We start from the raw sequence: 17,732 nt of genomic DNA, 5'->3' as shown, positions 1-17,732 counted from the left end.
CTGACTTCACCACGTCTGTAGTATCCATTATCTCTTTGGGGTAGATGCAATTTATCAAATCCCCGAAATTAGGATTGTTTAAAGATAACACGTCATCTATATAGCGGAAACTGAGATTAAAGGATCTAGCCAAATGATATTCTTTCTTTCGGATCAGATCAGCTACAAAGTCAGCCTCATAAGAGTGATAGGTCAGCGAGTAAAGGAGAACAATTTGTTCCAATTGGAATGCCCACCGTTTGTTGAAAAACATGTCGATCACACTGGACATAAACATTTTATATGTCCAGTTTACCCGCCTTGCGTATGATGTACTGACCCGTTTTATTATTTGTGTACAAGTATTTATTGTGCTCCAGGTAACAATACATTTCTTTTGACTTGTTTATTACTTGTTTTTCACCGAGGTATTTTTGTATATATGTGCAGTTGCTGACACTTTCATTATTTAGCCTTAGGTATTTTTGCTATTGTATAGTTACTTGTTTTTTTTATATGTTCTTTTAATTCCCCTTCTTGGTTATTTTATACCCTTAAGTACATATAATGCTATTTACAATTAACATAAACAATACTAATTCTTAAAGTCATTAACACATTCCTTCCTTTCTCAAAATAACAATTTCATAAATAATGTCTAAGCACTGTCCTATCACAATTAAAACACAACGTGTGTTTATAACACAATGTTCAACATCGTTTTAACCGTCAATAAAGTTTATACGTCACAGGTATTCACCTGATTAGACGATGAGTTGTGTTCACAGACCATTTACTTTCATACACACTCAGTTTATTTAAGGCACCGAAGAAGGTCATTTGTTAACTGAAAATTTTGCTCATTAAATATTTTATTATGGTGTATTAAAATCTTTATCGGTATCGTTGTACAATCCTTTTGACTTATAAATTAGTTGGGAGGTTCCGGTGTGTTTTGAAGACGGGGGTATTCATCCGAGATATTAGTTATTTGTCATTACCAAAACTTAGTCTCTTTTTTAATAACGTGTTTTCAGCCACGACTTCCCTTTCTGAGTCTTTCGAAATGAGTTATATGCACCCAGTGGTTTCTTTTAAAAGTTCTGTTTTAATTGAACCATATATATTTCTTACTTTTTTACAATACTGATACTTATTTAAGATTCCTGACCTACAATGGCTATTTAGTAGTTGCTATACATTATCTTTCCTTTGTTCAATAAGATTCAGTTTGAACAATGCATTTTATCTTGGAATTCACAAGAAAGAACATCGTTTCTCAAGATCCTTAAATCATGTTACCCTACCTGTGCATCTTCCATGCTCCCAGTTTCTAAGTGTCCGAGTTCCTCATTTGCTTTTGTTGCTGTGTATGTACTATTATTCTCACTACTAAGTTATATAAGTTTGAATAATGTACATTTTGTTCTAACTTGTGCTAACTCTGTCTTAACTTCTCTAAGTATGTCTGCAAAATATTTTGATTGTCTCGACTGAGTCTCACCATGTTCAATCAAGTCTCAAAAAGTTTTGACTGTGTCTCGACTTGTCTTATCTTGTCTGGACCAGTCTCGACCAAGTTTTCACCAGTCTCAACATGTCTCCAAGAGTCATGAACAGTAGTACCAGTCTTGATTAGTCTTAAAGAAGTCTCGACCAGTCTCAAATCAAACTGTCTCGATAACATATATTTAACAATTTAGGACTGAAAACAGTCCTAATTTAAGACTTCAATGATAAAACCACTGTATCTCTTTTATGCATGAATTGCATTTTGCATAATTTTTATGGAGACTGTTACTTCATTATTCAGGTTATAGGAAAGAACATTCATAGTGATACTTTGATATGGAAAACATCAAAGTTTGGATGGAAGAATTTGAAAAGAAATTCAAATAAAAATAGTTTAATTGAAAAATTGGATGTTTCACCGCTGCCTGTGAAATAAAAAAATATATTAAATACAATTTACTCTGAATAATTTAAATCAATGCATGCATACAAACATTTTCAGTAGATAACAAATTCTACATACTCTTAGATTTAAACAACGATATTGTGTTGAGAAATTTAATCAGTAACAACTGAAAAATGTAAAAATGTCGGCCAAAATTGATTGTGCAGATTATAGCTTGAAACCCGTTCTGAAGCCCGTCTTTTTAAAGACTCCATTTCGTCCCCGGAGTTATTTTTTTTTAAAGAATCTGAATCGTTTTTCGGTGCATCTTAACACCACTCAGGAGTCCTCGGTACACACAGGACCAAATAAAAATTCTATGTATCTTTATGTGACGTTCATCATTATACTAGTGAAAATTGTCTACTAGTATTTACGCTATTCAGACAATATACAATATACCGCACAACCGAATTAATTTGCGCGCTGGGGATTTGAAATATGCAGCAGATAGATCAGGCACCCAGTAATACCAATTATAATTGAAGTACTCTGTTTTCGATAAGTTACATGGGCTATGTATACATGTGTATAAATAATTTGTGTTTATATCGAGTGAAAAATAAAGCGGAATTAGCGAGAAAACAACAATGCAATTTTTAGAGATGCCTCATTGGAATAAATATAAAAATAGAACTTCATGTATTTCAGCGATTAACTAACCTCAACGGTGCAACCAAATTTGAGATCATTAATTAAACATATGTTCACATGTAATAGGAGCTTGAAACTAGTATTTCTATATTAAAAATTAATTCTTTAAAAAAATGACGGTTTATGTCCATTGTGCCACAACCCTGTTGTCGGCTATTTATTTCAGTTAATCGGATTCCTTGGGATAAATCCACGATGATATATATACTTATAACTTAATTGCAAATACATTATGTATCGGACTTCATTTGTAGGGGCGATTTTCCCTCAATTAAAGATAGCGTGGGCAGCTTCTTTTATCTTTTCGCGGTTCGAGAATCTGTTGACACAGGTGTGGGCTTGCAATTAACAGATAGGTATACACGTAGGACTTCATATGTATATATATCTAAATACATACATGCAATTTGTTAAAAAAGTGGGAATATTTGTGTAATTTTAAGTAACTTTTGAAAATGAAGTACATTTTTATTTTCATTAATTCATAAATTACAGGCCCAAGTAAAACGCAATATTTCAGGGTCCATAACTTTTTAGATATATCCCGGGTAAGAAAATCAAGAATATTATATGTTTGAAGTGGCTCGAATAAAATGTTTATGACAATAAATGAACAATAGCCTCTTTTAAAAGGTAAAAATAAACTACATTAAAAAAATATAAATTAAAGGTACAAAATTGGAAGATATATCTAATATTTAGATATTAAAAAGTACCTTTATTCAGAAAAAATATACTTAAAATACAATATACTTTCCCACTTTAAAATAAATTAAGACAATTTCCAAACATTCTAATGCTATAATGGATGAAAAACTCATGTCGAGACTAATGAGGTTGTTCAGAGCTTTGAATTAAATTGTTGATACAGTTTAAAACTTATTCGAGACTGGTTGAGAGTAAGTCTAGACTATTTGATACTGGTCGAGACAAGTTAAGACTTGAGAAAACTTGGTCGAAACAGGTCAAGACTGTGTCAATACAAGTCGAGACATGGTCTAGACTAGTTGAGACTAGTATGGACAAGGTATGACTCGGTCAAGATAATCCAAGTATTTTTCAGTCATATTCAGAAACGTTAAGACAGAGTTAGCAAAAGTTAGAACACAATGTACCCTACTGGACTAATATAGCTTAGTAGTGTCTTTGTTGTGTTTGTCTGTTTTCCATGTCTGTTCTTTGTAACTGGATTATCTGTAAGTCCTATTTTTCGTTTAATTTTTTGGTATTATGGTTTTAGTGAACTGGGTGTGTCTATTGTTTTTTAATACATTACAGAAAAATCGAGTACTCTTTCGAGGTTTGTACAGCTTGTGACTTTTGCCATATAAGATAAGATGTTTGCATTCTGTATCGATTGCAAAAAACCTATAACCTTGGTTCCCTTGATTTCTCTCTTACGTGTTAAATATATAGATTACGTCGATTTTCGCCTTTTATGGAAAAATTCACATCATTTGTTTTGAGCTTTTACAGCTTGCTTTTTGATATGGTATTTGCCAATTATTGAAGACCACAGGGTGACCCGTCAAAATTTAATTGCTGTTTTGTAGTTTGTGATTGATGAATGTCTCATTGGCAACCATACAACATTTCATTTTTTATCATCAATATTTTTTCTTGATTTTCACATTTTGTTTCACATTTGTGTCCTGTCGAGAAACATGTTTACCCTATACTCTTTGGTATTGCAAGATAATTGAATGTATTTCTTGTACCTTTCTCTTTATATATATATATATATATATATATATATATATATATATATATATATATATATATATATATATATATATATATATATATATATATATACGTTCGTCTCGGAGTGTGACGACTCTATACTGCTCAAATTGGGAACGTAAACATAGAAGGGTCGTTTTAATTGTCCGAACTAAAGTATATTCCATATTTGTTGCTTGCTTAAAATGGACATGTATTTGCAGCCATAAGTGATTATTCAGATCTAATCAATCATTTTTTTAAAGGTTTCCGCTCATGTGTATTAAATACAATTTAAAGTTTGTTCTTATATTATTTTCAAATCTAAATTGCCCTTCATATCGTGTTTTCTTTCTTTACGATTGCTCAGCTCTACTATAGCATTGAGTAATGAAGGTTTATGTATTATGTGTATTCAAATCTCATTTTCCAGGTTTCTTTTTCTTGTTTTCAACGAAACATTTTTAATGAATATTTATTAATTGTCATTTACTGTTGTCGACGGTGATTGTATGCTTTTTTTTGGTCTTTTCGATTTGTATAATTTGATGTGTTGTATATACTGGAGTTTTCCTTTTTGCACCTTGTAATGATTATTGTTCTAACCGTAGCTTCCCTTTTTACTCTACTTATACTAATTTCTTTTATTACTTGTAGGCAAAACAGTATTCTTTTTTATTCTTCTCTCTTTAAGGATTGGTGCACATTCTTTTGAAGCAATCTGGGAAAGATATTCGTAACTTATAATTAAGTGGTTCGTCAAGTAATTGTATTTTATTTCAGGTTAAAGTTCGTTTGATTTTATCCCATTTTATGTGAACTTATAGTACATTCATGGGGCAAATTTCAAAACAGTTAATAAAGTATTGGGTAAAGGAGTCTTTGGCATGGAATCTGGGGCAATGAGGGAGCATTGAACATTGAGCGTGATATTTATCAGAAAGGCATTGATACAAAAACATTTTTACGTCAATTAAAAATGGAAAAATGTATTACCGGTGAAATGATTGTAAAAAATCAGACAAATTCGAAGCATTAATGATTCCTGTTTATGATTTATGGGTCTATGTTGAATTTAGATAGATAATGAGATATTGGGAATATCATTTCGGGCAATGCAGGATCAGGTCTGGAGCATTAGAATGCGAAATGTGGCAAAGGGCGTTGGGAAAAGTGAACAGTTTACCCTATATAATAACTATATATTTATCTCCTTTTCAATGGTTATTGTTAATTTTAATGCACAAATTCTTGTTTCCATTCCATATATTTACATTCAGCTTCTGTTGTGTTTTGAATTTTACAGTTGTTTTATTATTATTATTATTATTATTATTATTCCTATATTTTTTGTCTCGAAACTTGTATTGCATGAGTGTTTAACCGTCTCGTCTTAATTCTTATTTTTTTGTTTGCAATTTAGCATGATTGTTTCCATTATTTCATAAATTGATTAATCTTTAAATTTGGATTTGACATCAGAAGAACAAATCGGCAGATTTCTTAGTAAAACAAGGAACGATCATTTTATTGGTACACTTATATTCAATACAGTAAAAATTGCTGAATTATTCTTAAGTTTCAATTGGTTATATCTAAATGTTCCTGAAATGTTCGAACGGTTTCAATGCACACAATTGTGTAATATTTTTCTGAAAAGGAGTAACGGCACAAGCCAATACACGTCAATGAGGCCGTATCCATACCAATCAATCAACAGTTAACGACTTTAATTTCTCTGACCATTTACTTACATTCCAATTCTTTTTCATCATTTTTTTTCATTAAAAAAAGTTCGTGTATGCAGAGTATATTCAAATGAGATGTTTAAGAGATAGTTTAATCTGCCACAATTATGTGCAAATATCATGTAAACTATCATTATGATGAAAAGATAATATTTCTTTGGAAAATTAAAAAAGCATATTTGAATTCATCTGCATAACGATTACAATCTACCTGATGTAAAACACAAAAATGAACCAGCATATTGTTAAATGTATTACTGTAAATATATTACTTAAAAATATATCTTTCCACATCGCTGATTTATTTGTTTCGTATTTTACGCCTGGAATAGGAAGAGTCTGCAATTATTGTTAACCAGTATTAAGTAGTAGCAACATTTAAGAATAGTATAAAACAAAGAGTATCGATATATCTGCATTGCACTGCATCTTTATAAACACATTATCAAATGTAACATTAAATCGACCGATCTGTATTTTGTTTGAATATTTTGCCATATCATTTAATTATAGATACACACATACACTTTTGTATCTAAAGGCATCGACAATTACCACATCCCGATCTATACATATCTTCCCTGTATCAATTTGATCCGATGGAGCAGTGTAGTGAATAGAGTCGTCACATTCTGAGACGTTTGTATAATATTGATTTGTTGTGACATGCATCATTAATTTGTTCCTCTATCCTACATAATAACATCTAAATGAACTGTCCCTTACTACCATATTTCGTATACTAAGTTACAGCCCTAGATTCATCCTACGAGGAGGAAAGACCCGGTCAGCGAAAACTATATTTTTATATAGCCCAGCTGGCCGAGTGGTCTAGAGCGCTGGACTTTGTGCAGGCGGTGTTGCCATAGATGTCACAGCGGTACGAGTTCGAGTCCCGCGGAGGGAACGACCAAAAATTTGAATCGCAAATTTGACAGTTCTAACATCGTTGGGAATTTTTCAGACCTTTCTATATATGTTTTGTGATATAGTAATTCTTATAACGTGTTTTACCTGTAGTCATTGACTTTCTAGATTTGTTACAATCACATAAAGATGAACATGAACGGTTGTTATGTTGTTTCCTAAACGAACAGAATACATCACACTTGTCATAATCCCATAATAAATAATCGCATTTATAAACTAAAACGTCTACCACCAAAGTACTTTTGAATTTTGTACTCAAGACTAAAATTTCACTTCTCTTCCTTTATTGACCGAATTAAATTAAAATGGATTTATACGGAATACACACGCGTGAAAGATAATGACACTATAGAAACTAAATCACAAGTAAACCAAATATACACTTTTTTCTATGTATTTGGATATGTATCTCGTCCTTTGACCATATTCTCTTGTAAGAAGTTGCAACTCCTAAGTGATGCTACAAATATAAAAATGTAAAAGGTCTGATGAGATAATAAAAACGATATAGTTTCCGTTATTATTTTTCTCTTTGAAGATCTTTATGTTTTGTTTGTGTATTTTGATATCCTGTTAATGCTTTTCGTGATTCTTGTTTTGCCACATAATTACACCTGTCAAATTACACCACGCATGTACTAATATAATGCTTCCCTTTTTTTAAGCTAAATTCCTAATCATAACTGAAGAACAGAAGCAAACATGGTCAAAGCGTAATCAAGGGAACCAAGGTTATAGCGGTAATCAAAAGAATGTAATCCAGGGACAAAGACCTGACATGGAAAACAGACATACACAACAAAGAACATAAAGTAACTAAAATCATACATATATAGTAACAAAAGTAAATGAGCAACTCGGATTCCACTAAAAACTAAGAGCATGGACCTGGTGCACCAGTAGGGTAAGCGTCCTCTGCTTTTCTATAGACGACCATAAAACTTCTGTAGTGATGACTTCAATCTTGTAGCAACATGACCCTGTTCCAGAAGCCTATTTTTAGAATTCTAGCGCGACACAAAAAGTCTACGTAGTTTCGGCAAGTTCTGGCATAACGTATGAGTTGTGATATGAACACTCCATACGCAGTAGCCAAAGGGATGTTGCCACAGATGAAAGGAAAGTTGACAATTCTGAATGAAAAGTCATCACGTTTGTCGTAAAGTTTGGTCAATAGTTTTCCTTTACCATCGATTTCAAAGTGTAGGTCAAGATATGAGGCTGACTTCACAGTATCTGTAGTATCTTTCATCTCAAGTTCTTTTGGGTAGATGCGATGTATCAAATCCCCGAAATTAGGATTGTTTAAAGATAACACGTCATCTATATAGCAGAAACTAAGATTGAAGGATCTAGAAAATCAAGAAATCAAAGTTACAAATATTATATCTCGTTGGCAAAGCAAGGCACTAGATGGATGTAAGAATACGAGTTTTTATTAGGGCTGGTATCAAATTTGCTAGGACACCTTTTTTAGCATATACGCTTACCATATTACTTATCTTGGAATGTTTTGTTTTCAAATTCAATGACTCTTTAATTCTGATCATCATTTGTAAAACTGAAAGAGAAAAGTGTTTCATAGGAACGTCTCTACCAAGGAAGATGATTGTGAAATACTTTCTATGTACTGGATTCCTAAACTCCACAAGAATCAATACAAACAACGTTTCATAGCTGAATCGTACATTTTTCATAGCAAAATGTACCACCAAACCTCTTTTAAAACTTTTAACTTCTATACTCACAACTGTCAAAGAGGGTCTGCTGTCCTACCACAACACTTGTTACTCCCGTAGTGGTATTAATTCAATGTGGGTCCTGAACAATTCGAAAAAGATCTTTTGGAGATAATCAGTTCAATGATTTTTCAACACAGTACATCTATTCCCCATACTCAGTTAAAATCCCGACTGTATACATCGTTGTTTTTCCAAAAAAGATGGTACACCTAGATACAAACATATAGTTCTTGGTAGATATTCCTCATACTTGTAAGAAATTATTCCAAATCATTTACCAAGTATACAGAGAAAGATATTTACAAAATGCTGGAATTTTTAATCGGCAATATATTTGTTCACTGTGTTGGACGTGTTTTTCAACGGTCGGCATTCCAATGGAAAAAATGGTGCTCCTTTACTTGCTGACCTATTCCTTCACTCTTATGAGGCTGACTTTATAGCTGATGTGATCCGAAAGAAAGAATATTGTTTGGCTAGATGCTGTAATCATAGTTTCTGCTATATAGATGACGTGTTATCTTTAAACAATCCTAATTTCGTGGATTTGATACATGGCATCTACCCCAAAGAACTTGAGATTAAGGATACTACAGACACTGTGGAGTCAGCCTCATATCTTGACCTACATTTAGAAATCGATGGTTAAGGAAAACTATTGACCAAACTTTACGACAAACGTGATGACTTTTCATTCAGAATTGTCAACTTTCCTGGTCTCTGTTTTTGAATTTCATTTTTTTTTATTACCGCTATAACCTTGGTTCCCTTGATTACTCTTTCATAAGTTAAGACTAGTTTGATACTGAAAACGTTATCGAAGTCTATAGTTTTAAAGATGACATTTTATCACGATCTGTTTTCAGAGTTTTTTTAGCTCTAGCAATATTAAAGCAGTTGAATATCATTAAAGGGAAAGACCATCTTTGTATGAAGTTAGACTGTTGTTAAAAACCATTCCCATGTAAACTTTTAATTCAAAATGCGTTTTTTTTTTCAAAATGCACAAGATATGCAAAATTCGAAATCTTTGAAAAATACTTTGGTAGCATATTGCAGAACTCTTCTATCTGAAGGGAGATCATAATAACAGACTGTATTGATTTTCACCGATAGCTTCCGATTAGCTCATGAGTCACTTAGTCGGATAGGTATTGATACAAGTACTGTACATATAATGTATAAACAAGTAATATTCCGTAAATAGTTGTACGATCATGTTTTTTTTCTGATCACCAAAACATGCTCTCTTGTCAAGCTTACAGCTGCACAAGTGATAAAAGAGATATATTCAAAACGTTTTTGACCGCCAACACGAACAGTCATCGGATTTTCCTCAGCCATACAAGCTTTCTAGCTACAAACCCTGCATTTCTGCATTTCTGTATTGTTTTAGTTGAAATTGTAGGGAAAAATTTGCGCTTTCTTCGGACGTCGTAATCAATAAACTATTTACTTCCTTTTTACAAACTGACTTCTTGATATCACAGCTCAAACGATCATAGTGGCGCACACAGGCACAGAAAATTCAAATTCCCTTATTATAAATAGCGAATAATTAAGTGGGAAAAGGAAATATTTTTTTTTACATTATTTTTTCATGATCGTTTTACAGATGAGTTTCGATATTTATGGCTTGCACAATAACATGGTCTTTTCCTTTAACTAAGTCTATCGTAAACACCAATATCATCTTTAAAAATACATCACATGTTGATGAATATAAAACAGGTGATTTTCAAATTAAATTTACTTAGTTTCAAAGTTTACACTGCTTTACGTTGTATCATGCCATAAAGTTTACCAGCTAATAATGAATCAAACATTATTGAACCAGTTGACCTGCTATTAAAAGTATGTTGGCCTATCTCTGTTTATTACACTAGAAAATCCGTGAGCTAATGGTGATTTGTGTGAACAAAGTATTCATTGAATCGTTGAATATACAATATAACATCATTAAGACCCAAATCTGAAAACCACAACGGCACCAACTACATTTTTTTCTAAACTTGAAGTTCCAGACCACTTCCTTTCATGACAGAATTTAGTGAAAACGATCTCTTACGGATGACGCAAGTGTTAGTGAAAATACTCTAAAACAAAGCGAATATTCAATACAAACTTCAAAAGACACTTCTATAAATCTTTAGAATATACATACTTCAAAAAAATTAAAAAAAAAGAAAGTTTTCCATTATATGTCGTAATTGATTAAAATGACGAATATTCCCCATTCATGCATCCAAGCTCTCTTGATTCTAAAATATCTATGGTACTGAAATATATACAAATATAATTAAATGTGTTATAATGTACTTGACTTTCGACTCAATATTAACAATATTTTCAGTAGATGCCAATCAAAATATGTATGGAAAACTTGAAAATAAATCTTAAAGCAATACGTTTATGTTATGTTTATGTTGCTTCTTCATCATGAAATAACATATGGAAATATAAATACATAAATATGTCTACACATTTTCCAACGATGTCAGAACTGTCAATTTTAGCCGTTCAGTCCGCAGGACTCGAACTCGTACTGATGTCATGTTTATGGTAACACCGCCTGCATAAATTCCAGCACCCTAGACCACTGGGCCAGCTAGGCTATATGAAAGCATAGCTTTCGTTGGCCGGGCCATTTCTCCTCTTAGGATAAATCTAGGGTTGTAACTTAATAAACAAAGTATGGCAGTACAGGACACCTCATATTGTGTTTCATACTGTAAGGAAGAGGATCAATTAACGACACATGTCACAACAAATCAATATCATACATACGTCTTAGAGTGTGACTACTCTATTCACTACGCTTCTTTTTTTTTTTGGTTGATCACTCCGCGGGGTTCGAACTCGTACCGCTATGACATCTATGGCAACACCTCCTGTACTGAGTTCAACGCGCTAGAACACTCGGCAAGCTGGGCTATTTGAATATATTGCTCTTCGCAGGTTAAATCTAGGGTTGTAACTTAATGTGATAGAACAGTGTTAAGACATTATTGATTAAATTGTTATTTTTGAGAAAGGGAAGAATTTGTTAATGACTTTAAGAATATGCAATAGCAAAAATACCTAAGACTAAACAATGGATGTGTCAGTAAATGCACATGTATAAAAAATATCCCGGTGAAAAACAAGTAATGTATTGATACCTGGAGGACAAAAATACTTGTACTTAAATAATAAAATGGGTCAGTACATCAAACGCAAGGCCAGTAAACTGGACACATAAAATGTCCAGACTCACATTGATTTAAGGATGTATCTTATATAATTGAACAGTATATATTTGAACATGTTGTATATTCTGAGATCCTCGCTTATACTATCATAATAAAAGTTACACTCAGTACTTATTCGTCTTGGAATTATTAATTCGTACCAGACTCTACCATATTAATATACGATATATGTATGATAGTACAGGATCGCTCATCCAATACGTTGTGGAATCTTATAAGGATTTCCAAAAACAAGATATAGGACGCCCACATACACAAATAGAAATAAAGTTTAAACTGGAACATCTGGAAAGGTTTATATTTTTATACTTCAAAATGTATTTCTGTACTTATCTGAAATAATTTGTAATTTTATTATGCACATCATATTTTTGTAATTATAGAATTGGTCTAAAAAAATACAATGGCAAGTACAAAAGTATTTAATTAAAAATGTTATTAAACGTTCTTGGGACAGTTAATAGAATTGAACCAAAATATTTAAAGTATAATAAATGAGTTTTTGTGGAGAGAGTACATACCCACGACACGGATAAATCAGAGCAATCAAAATATTACTTGTTTATGTAAAATAATTATCAACCAAAATTTAGAAGGTTCTCAACACGATGCCAAGAGTGAATTTTATAAATCCTTTACTTTGAAAGAGTAATCAAGGGAACCAATGTTATAGTTGAAGTATGCATTTGACTTATGTGGAAAATATAACACATATCAATAAATGTGTCCATCTATTCCATGAAAAAGAAGGAATACGTTAAAAAATAATATGTAGAATTATGTATTAAAGTACAAAAGTTTGATAAATCCCCGTTTATTATTCATGTAAAAAAAAATGAAAATGAAAATAATTAGAGTTTTATGTGCAAGTGTGTGTTCTAGACCTTGAGTTTGACTTTGACAGAACCTTAAAATAGTTTGAAAATAAAACCTTTTACTTGATTTGAATAGAATTACCAATAATTTATTGGTCTCTTTTATGTAACATTTGAAATCAATTAAAAACTGATTGTACTACGTTGCGCACGGACAAAGGTTTGGCAAAACTAAAGAGGCCTAATACCTTTGACAGATATTTGAGTTATTTACTATGGTCATCACAATTGATTTTAAAATGGAAGCCTATTGACATTTCTATAGCAAACGAGACATCCAAATGAGTTCATTTGTTTTTATTTAAGAAAAGTCAAATATTATACATATTTCTGAATAAAGTGAACGTCTGTTTTCCTATAAGAGATATAAGGTTTCATATTTTATTTTTAATTAAATTCACGGAAAAAATCGAGAAAAAATGGATTTCCCGGTAGAAACTGTGTGCTGGAAATTTTATTTGTGGTTAAAATTCATAGGCATAGCAGCATAAAGGACGAAAACATCCATTGGGCTTATCACGCTGGATTTTTAGCTTTTATACATCTAGTTGGCTGAAATTTGTCCCATAACATTTTGCAAAGCACACAGGTAATCAATTTCGAATAATATATATGTGTATGTTTTAATTTTAAGAAATGTAAAAGAAAAACCTGTTGATTCTGTAATCAAAAGAAATGAAAAAAAAAATAGTCTCCGAATACCTTAAAAAAATCATTATTAAAAGCATTATGTCATTTGATATAAATTAGTACATGTATGACTATTAACTCCAGAATTGAAAATACTAAAAAGACTGAAACCTACTAGAACTTAAAATCAAAAACATATTGGGCTAGCATTATATCTCAATTTGTACTGATTTATTTATCATTGCAAGCACAATTACTTCCTTTCAGAAAATACAAAGAACAACTGTTTATAAAAATAAATGTCGCTAGACTTACATTCAAGCAATTAGAATAATTTTGCAATCAAATATCAAGTAAATATATCGAATACTACATAACTCGAATCAATGTAGATAACTACTTGTCACTTTTCCCAACATTTTGTACACGGGTAACAAAGTGATATCAAAGAAAACAATTATTTCAACATTATAGTACTTTTTAACCGCAAACATATTTTTAATTTACGCCTCATTGATTTGGTTTATGGCAAGTAAAATCAAAAGAGGTAGAGAAAAAAAGTATTGACATTTGATGTTTTCTTCATCAAAATGAAAAGAAACATGAAGATTTTTGAAATTCTAAAACAAACAAATAAAAATGCTAAATAGAGAAAAAAAAATTGAAATTAAAAACTTACTATTTCCTTTAAATTTGATGAGTTCAATTTACTTTATCTGATTCTCGTTACTAAGTCTTGCAAATGTACGATATGTTTTTTTAAAATTCATCATGCGTTAAATGTCGTAATCAAAATTATTAGGCTAATATTATTTTTCAATGTTACAGTTTGTGCACTTTTTTTTAATTTTTGTGAAAAATTCAGAAATTTTCGACTTTTTAAAAGCTTATGTTTGTTTTGTTTTACCTATAAACAGGGAAGCGTCTAAGTCTTATTAAATTGAATTACCACACGGGATGAATTGTGATTAATCCACAAGTAACCTATTGAGCTTTTTTTACCCATGTTACAGTTTCTCTGTATGTATGTTTCGGCTAGTACACTGTAGTGTACATGTTTATTGAAATTATTTGATGCGTTCAATTACTGTATAAAAGAATATATCTAAAATCAAAATAAGGTGTGGTTTTAATGGATTTGTTTAGATGTAATTTATGTCGCTGTTTTGTTGTTTATTAATTGTTTTCATCTATTGGTTTATTTGAAAATAAAAGGTAAGATTTATTGTTAGTTTGACAGTTTTCTATCATTTAAAATTTGTAATCTAGCACATAAAACCAATTATTTTGTCAGACTTGTAGGATATACATGATCGGTACGATTTTAAAGTATTCCATATTATATATAGCAAAATACTCAAAGTTCTACTTATCATGATCCAGACGCAATAATAATAGGATAATTAATTGTAAAGAGTGAATAAATGAAATATGATCACGAGTGCCGGAGAACGCCTATATGTAATGTGCGTGCAGAATTGTTCTTGGCACTAGTCGCCATACTTCAGTTATTTACGATTACCAATCGATTATTCTTTTTATTATATAGATATATAGAATCAGTAAATCACTGCTATCTGTATAATTACTAAAGAGTGTATAAAGTTGACAGCTCTAACATCGTTGGGAATTTTTAAGACCCATCTATAAGTTGATATCGGATCCGTTTTATTCCATAGAGGAGTGCAACGAATAGAGTCGTCACATTCTGAGACGTTTGTGTAATATTGATTTGTTGTGACATGCATCATTAACTTGATCCTCTATGCCACCTAATAACACCTAGATGAACTGTTTCGATCTACCATACATCGTGTACTAGTTAAAGCCCTAAATTAATCCTGCGAGGAATGACCCGGCCAGCGAAAGCTGTGTGATAAGTCTTATTGAAGGAAATATATTTGATGATCCACAATAATTTGACATTTTATAGCTAGATGGAAAATGAAAAAAAAAATAAAAATCGTACGTATACACTGGTTAATCATACATTTACGTGCACGTACATGCATGTATGACTAAGGTATCTCACACAACAGACCCTTACAGGGACATTGGTAGCTGTAAGACTGTAACTAATGAAAGTAGGTACATTAACAATTGTGGATAGAACCAGCCTTCGGGGTACATGTATTGTACCTGACCGACAAACTTGCATGGTCAGGGTATATGTCATGCATTACATATGACGAAGACTGTAAGGCCCAAATTTGGCACAAATTCTTTAACTTGTTTACATTTTATTTATATTTTATTTGTATGTACATGTAGTGTTTCATTTATCTTTTCAAAATGGCTTTTTTAGGAGAGCTCTGTTATCTTTATATTGCGACAATAACACAAACAATTTTTGACAAGTCTAATACCGAAATTCTTTTAAGGTATATGAAGACGACAATTATACACTTATTGAAGAGTTGGAAATATGAAAGAACGACCCTGAAAAAAAAAATCAATCAAGATAAAAAAACGATTCAAGAAGAACACATTTGGTTCACCAGCAATCGTGTTAAATCGGAGACTCTGTCCGCCTTGTCACTTCGAGATTGAAGACGAAGTACATTTCCATATTGATTGTGATGTCTTTAAACACATAATTTGGTACTTCTTGATCTATTGTCGATTTGTCAAATAATATGATTATACTTTTTTCTTGTTCTTGCATGAATTAGTTTTCTAACAATCGTACAATTTATCCTGTTTAAATGAGTCTTAATCACGCTTTACGTTTTTTCATAATTGTTATGATCAATTAAATTATTACATTTCTACTTTTTTTCTATATTATTTTAATTAAATTTTCGTTTTTTTCCGTATAATAAAATGAATAGGCTTTATATATTTAAATCGAAATAAACTGTATATTTATTTTTTAAGGAATGTCAACACAAAATACATCTGCTTGAAAAAAATATAGGTTCTTTATCCGTATTAATAAACCTTTCAAAAATTATAGATTTATTTAACATATCGTGATATCGCCGGATATGCACATTTGTCCCATATCATACCGATTCGAGACCCGATATTCAAAATTTATCAAAAAGTATTTGCAAAATGTGATGGGACAAATGTCAGCCAACAAGATGCATAAAAGCTAGAAACCCAGCATGATAATCCCAATGGATGTTCTCGTCCTTTATATTTCTAAAATCTCTGCTATTTTGCCCATCAGAAAACTGCTATGCCTACGAATTTTAACAACAAATAAAATTTCCATGACACATTTTATACCGGGAAATCCATTTTTTTTGGATTTTTTTCAGTGAATTTGATTAAAAATAAAATATGAAACCATACATCTCTTACAGTCACCCTATTCAGAACTATGTATAATATTTTTCTTTTCTTAAATAACAAAATGAAATCATTTGGATGTCTCGTTTGCTATAGCAATAGGCTTCCATTTTAAAAATCAATTGTGATGACCATAGTAAATAACTCAAATATCTGTCAAAGGTATTAGGCCTCTTTAATTTTGCCAAACATCTGTCCATGGCAATGTAGTACAATCAGTTTTTAATTGATTTCAAATGATAAATAAAAGAGACCATCAAGTTATTGGTAATTATATTCGAATCAATTAAAAGGTTTTATTTTCAAACAATTTTAAGGTTCTTACAAACTCAAGACCTAGAACACATACACCTGCACATAAAACTCTAGTTATTTTCATTTTTGATATGAATAATAAAAGGGGATTTTCTCAAACTTTTGTATTTTTTTATACATAATTCTATATATTATTTTTTATCGTATTCCTTCTTTTTCATATGGAATAGATGGACACATTTATTGATATGTGTTATATTTTCCAAATAAGTCAAATGCATACTTCATTTTGTATATATGATTTTAGTTACGTTATGTTCTTTGTAGTGTGTGTCTGTTTACTATGTCTGGTCTTTGTCCCTGGATTGCATTCTTTAGATTACTGCTATAACCTTGTTCCCTTCATTAATCTTTCAAAGTGAAGGATCTATAAACTTCTCTCTTGGCATCGTGTTGAGGTCCTTCTAAATTTTGGTTGATAATTATTTTACATAAACAAATAATATTTTGATTGCTTTATTTTATCCCACCATTCATACCATATTTTGGTAATTTGAACCATAAACAATTATTGATAACATTTTCGAACGTCTTCCTTAAATCAATAAAACAGGCGAAAGTAGAAAGACGTGACAGTTACATGTAACGATCATTCAATATTGTGTATAAACTATAGATATGATCCAAACAGT

The 17,732-nt window shown here is 31.3% G+C and overlaps 2 long non-coding RNA genes across 14 annotated transcripts; one reads left to right on the top strand and one right to left on the bottom strand.

The window, feature by feature from the left end:
- Positions 1 to 5,071: 5,071 nt before the first annotated feature.
- LOC148615486 (uncharacterized) lies at positions 5,072 to 14,572 on the bottom strand. 13 transcript variants are annotated; one of them, XR_015921977.1, is made up of 4 exons: positions 13,804 to 13,943; positions 10,897 to 11,010; positions 8,481 to 8,551; positions 5,072 to 7,450 (listed from the first exon to the last, which is right to left on the bottom strand). It is a non-coding gene; the product is annotated as an uncharacterized LOC148615486 (long non-coding RNA). The 13 variants fall into 13 exon arrangements; XR_015921981.1 differs by lacking the exon at positions 8,481 to 8,551 and adding an exon at positions 11,200 to 11,461 and having other exon boundaries at positions 8,739 to 11,010; positions 13,804 to 13,924; XR_015921980.1 differs by lacking the exons at positions 8,481 to 8,551; positions 13,804 to 13,943 and adding an exon at positions 14,168 to 14,572 and having other exon boundaries at positions 8,739 to 11,010.
- Positions 14,565 to 16,138, top strand: LOC148615485 (uncharacterized). The gene is made up of 2 exons (XR_015921989.1): positions 14,565 to 14,703; positions 15,038 to 16,138. It is a non-coding gene; the product is annotated as an uncharacterized LOC148615485 (long non-coding RNA).
- The last annotated feature ends 1,594 nt before the right edge of the window (positions 16,139 to 17,732 follow it).

This window comes from Perna viridis, chromosome 5 (assembly GCF_037379345.1).
Source record: "Perna viridis isolate PV_CMFRI_1.1 ecotype Kerala chromosome 5, ASM3737934v1, whole genome shotgun sequence".
In the NCBI taxonomy this organism is placed as follows: Eukaryota; Metazoa; Mollusca; class Bivalvia; order Mytilida; family Mytilidae; genus Perna; species Perna viridis.
The sequence above is the reverse complement of the archived record's forward strand: the minus strand, read 5'-3'. Positions and strand labels throughout refer to the sequence as shown.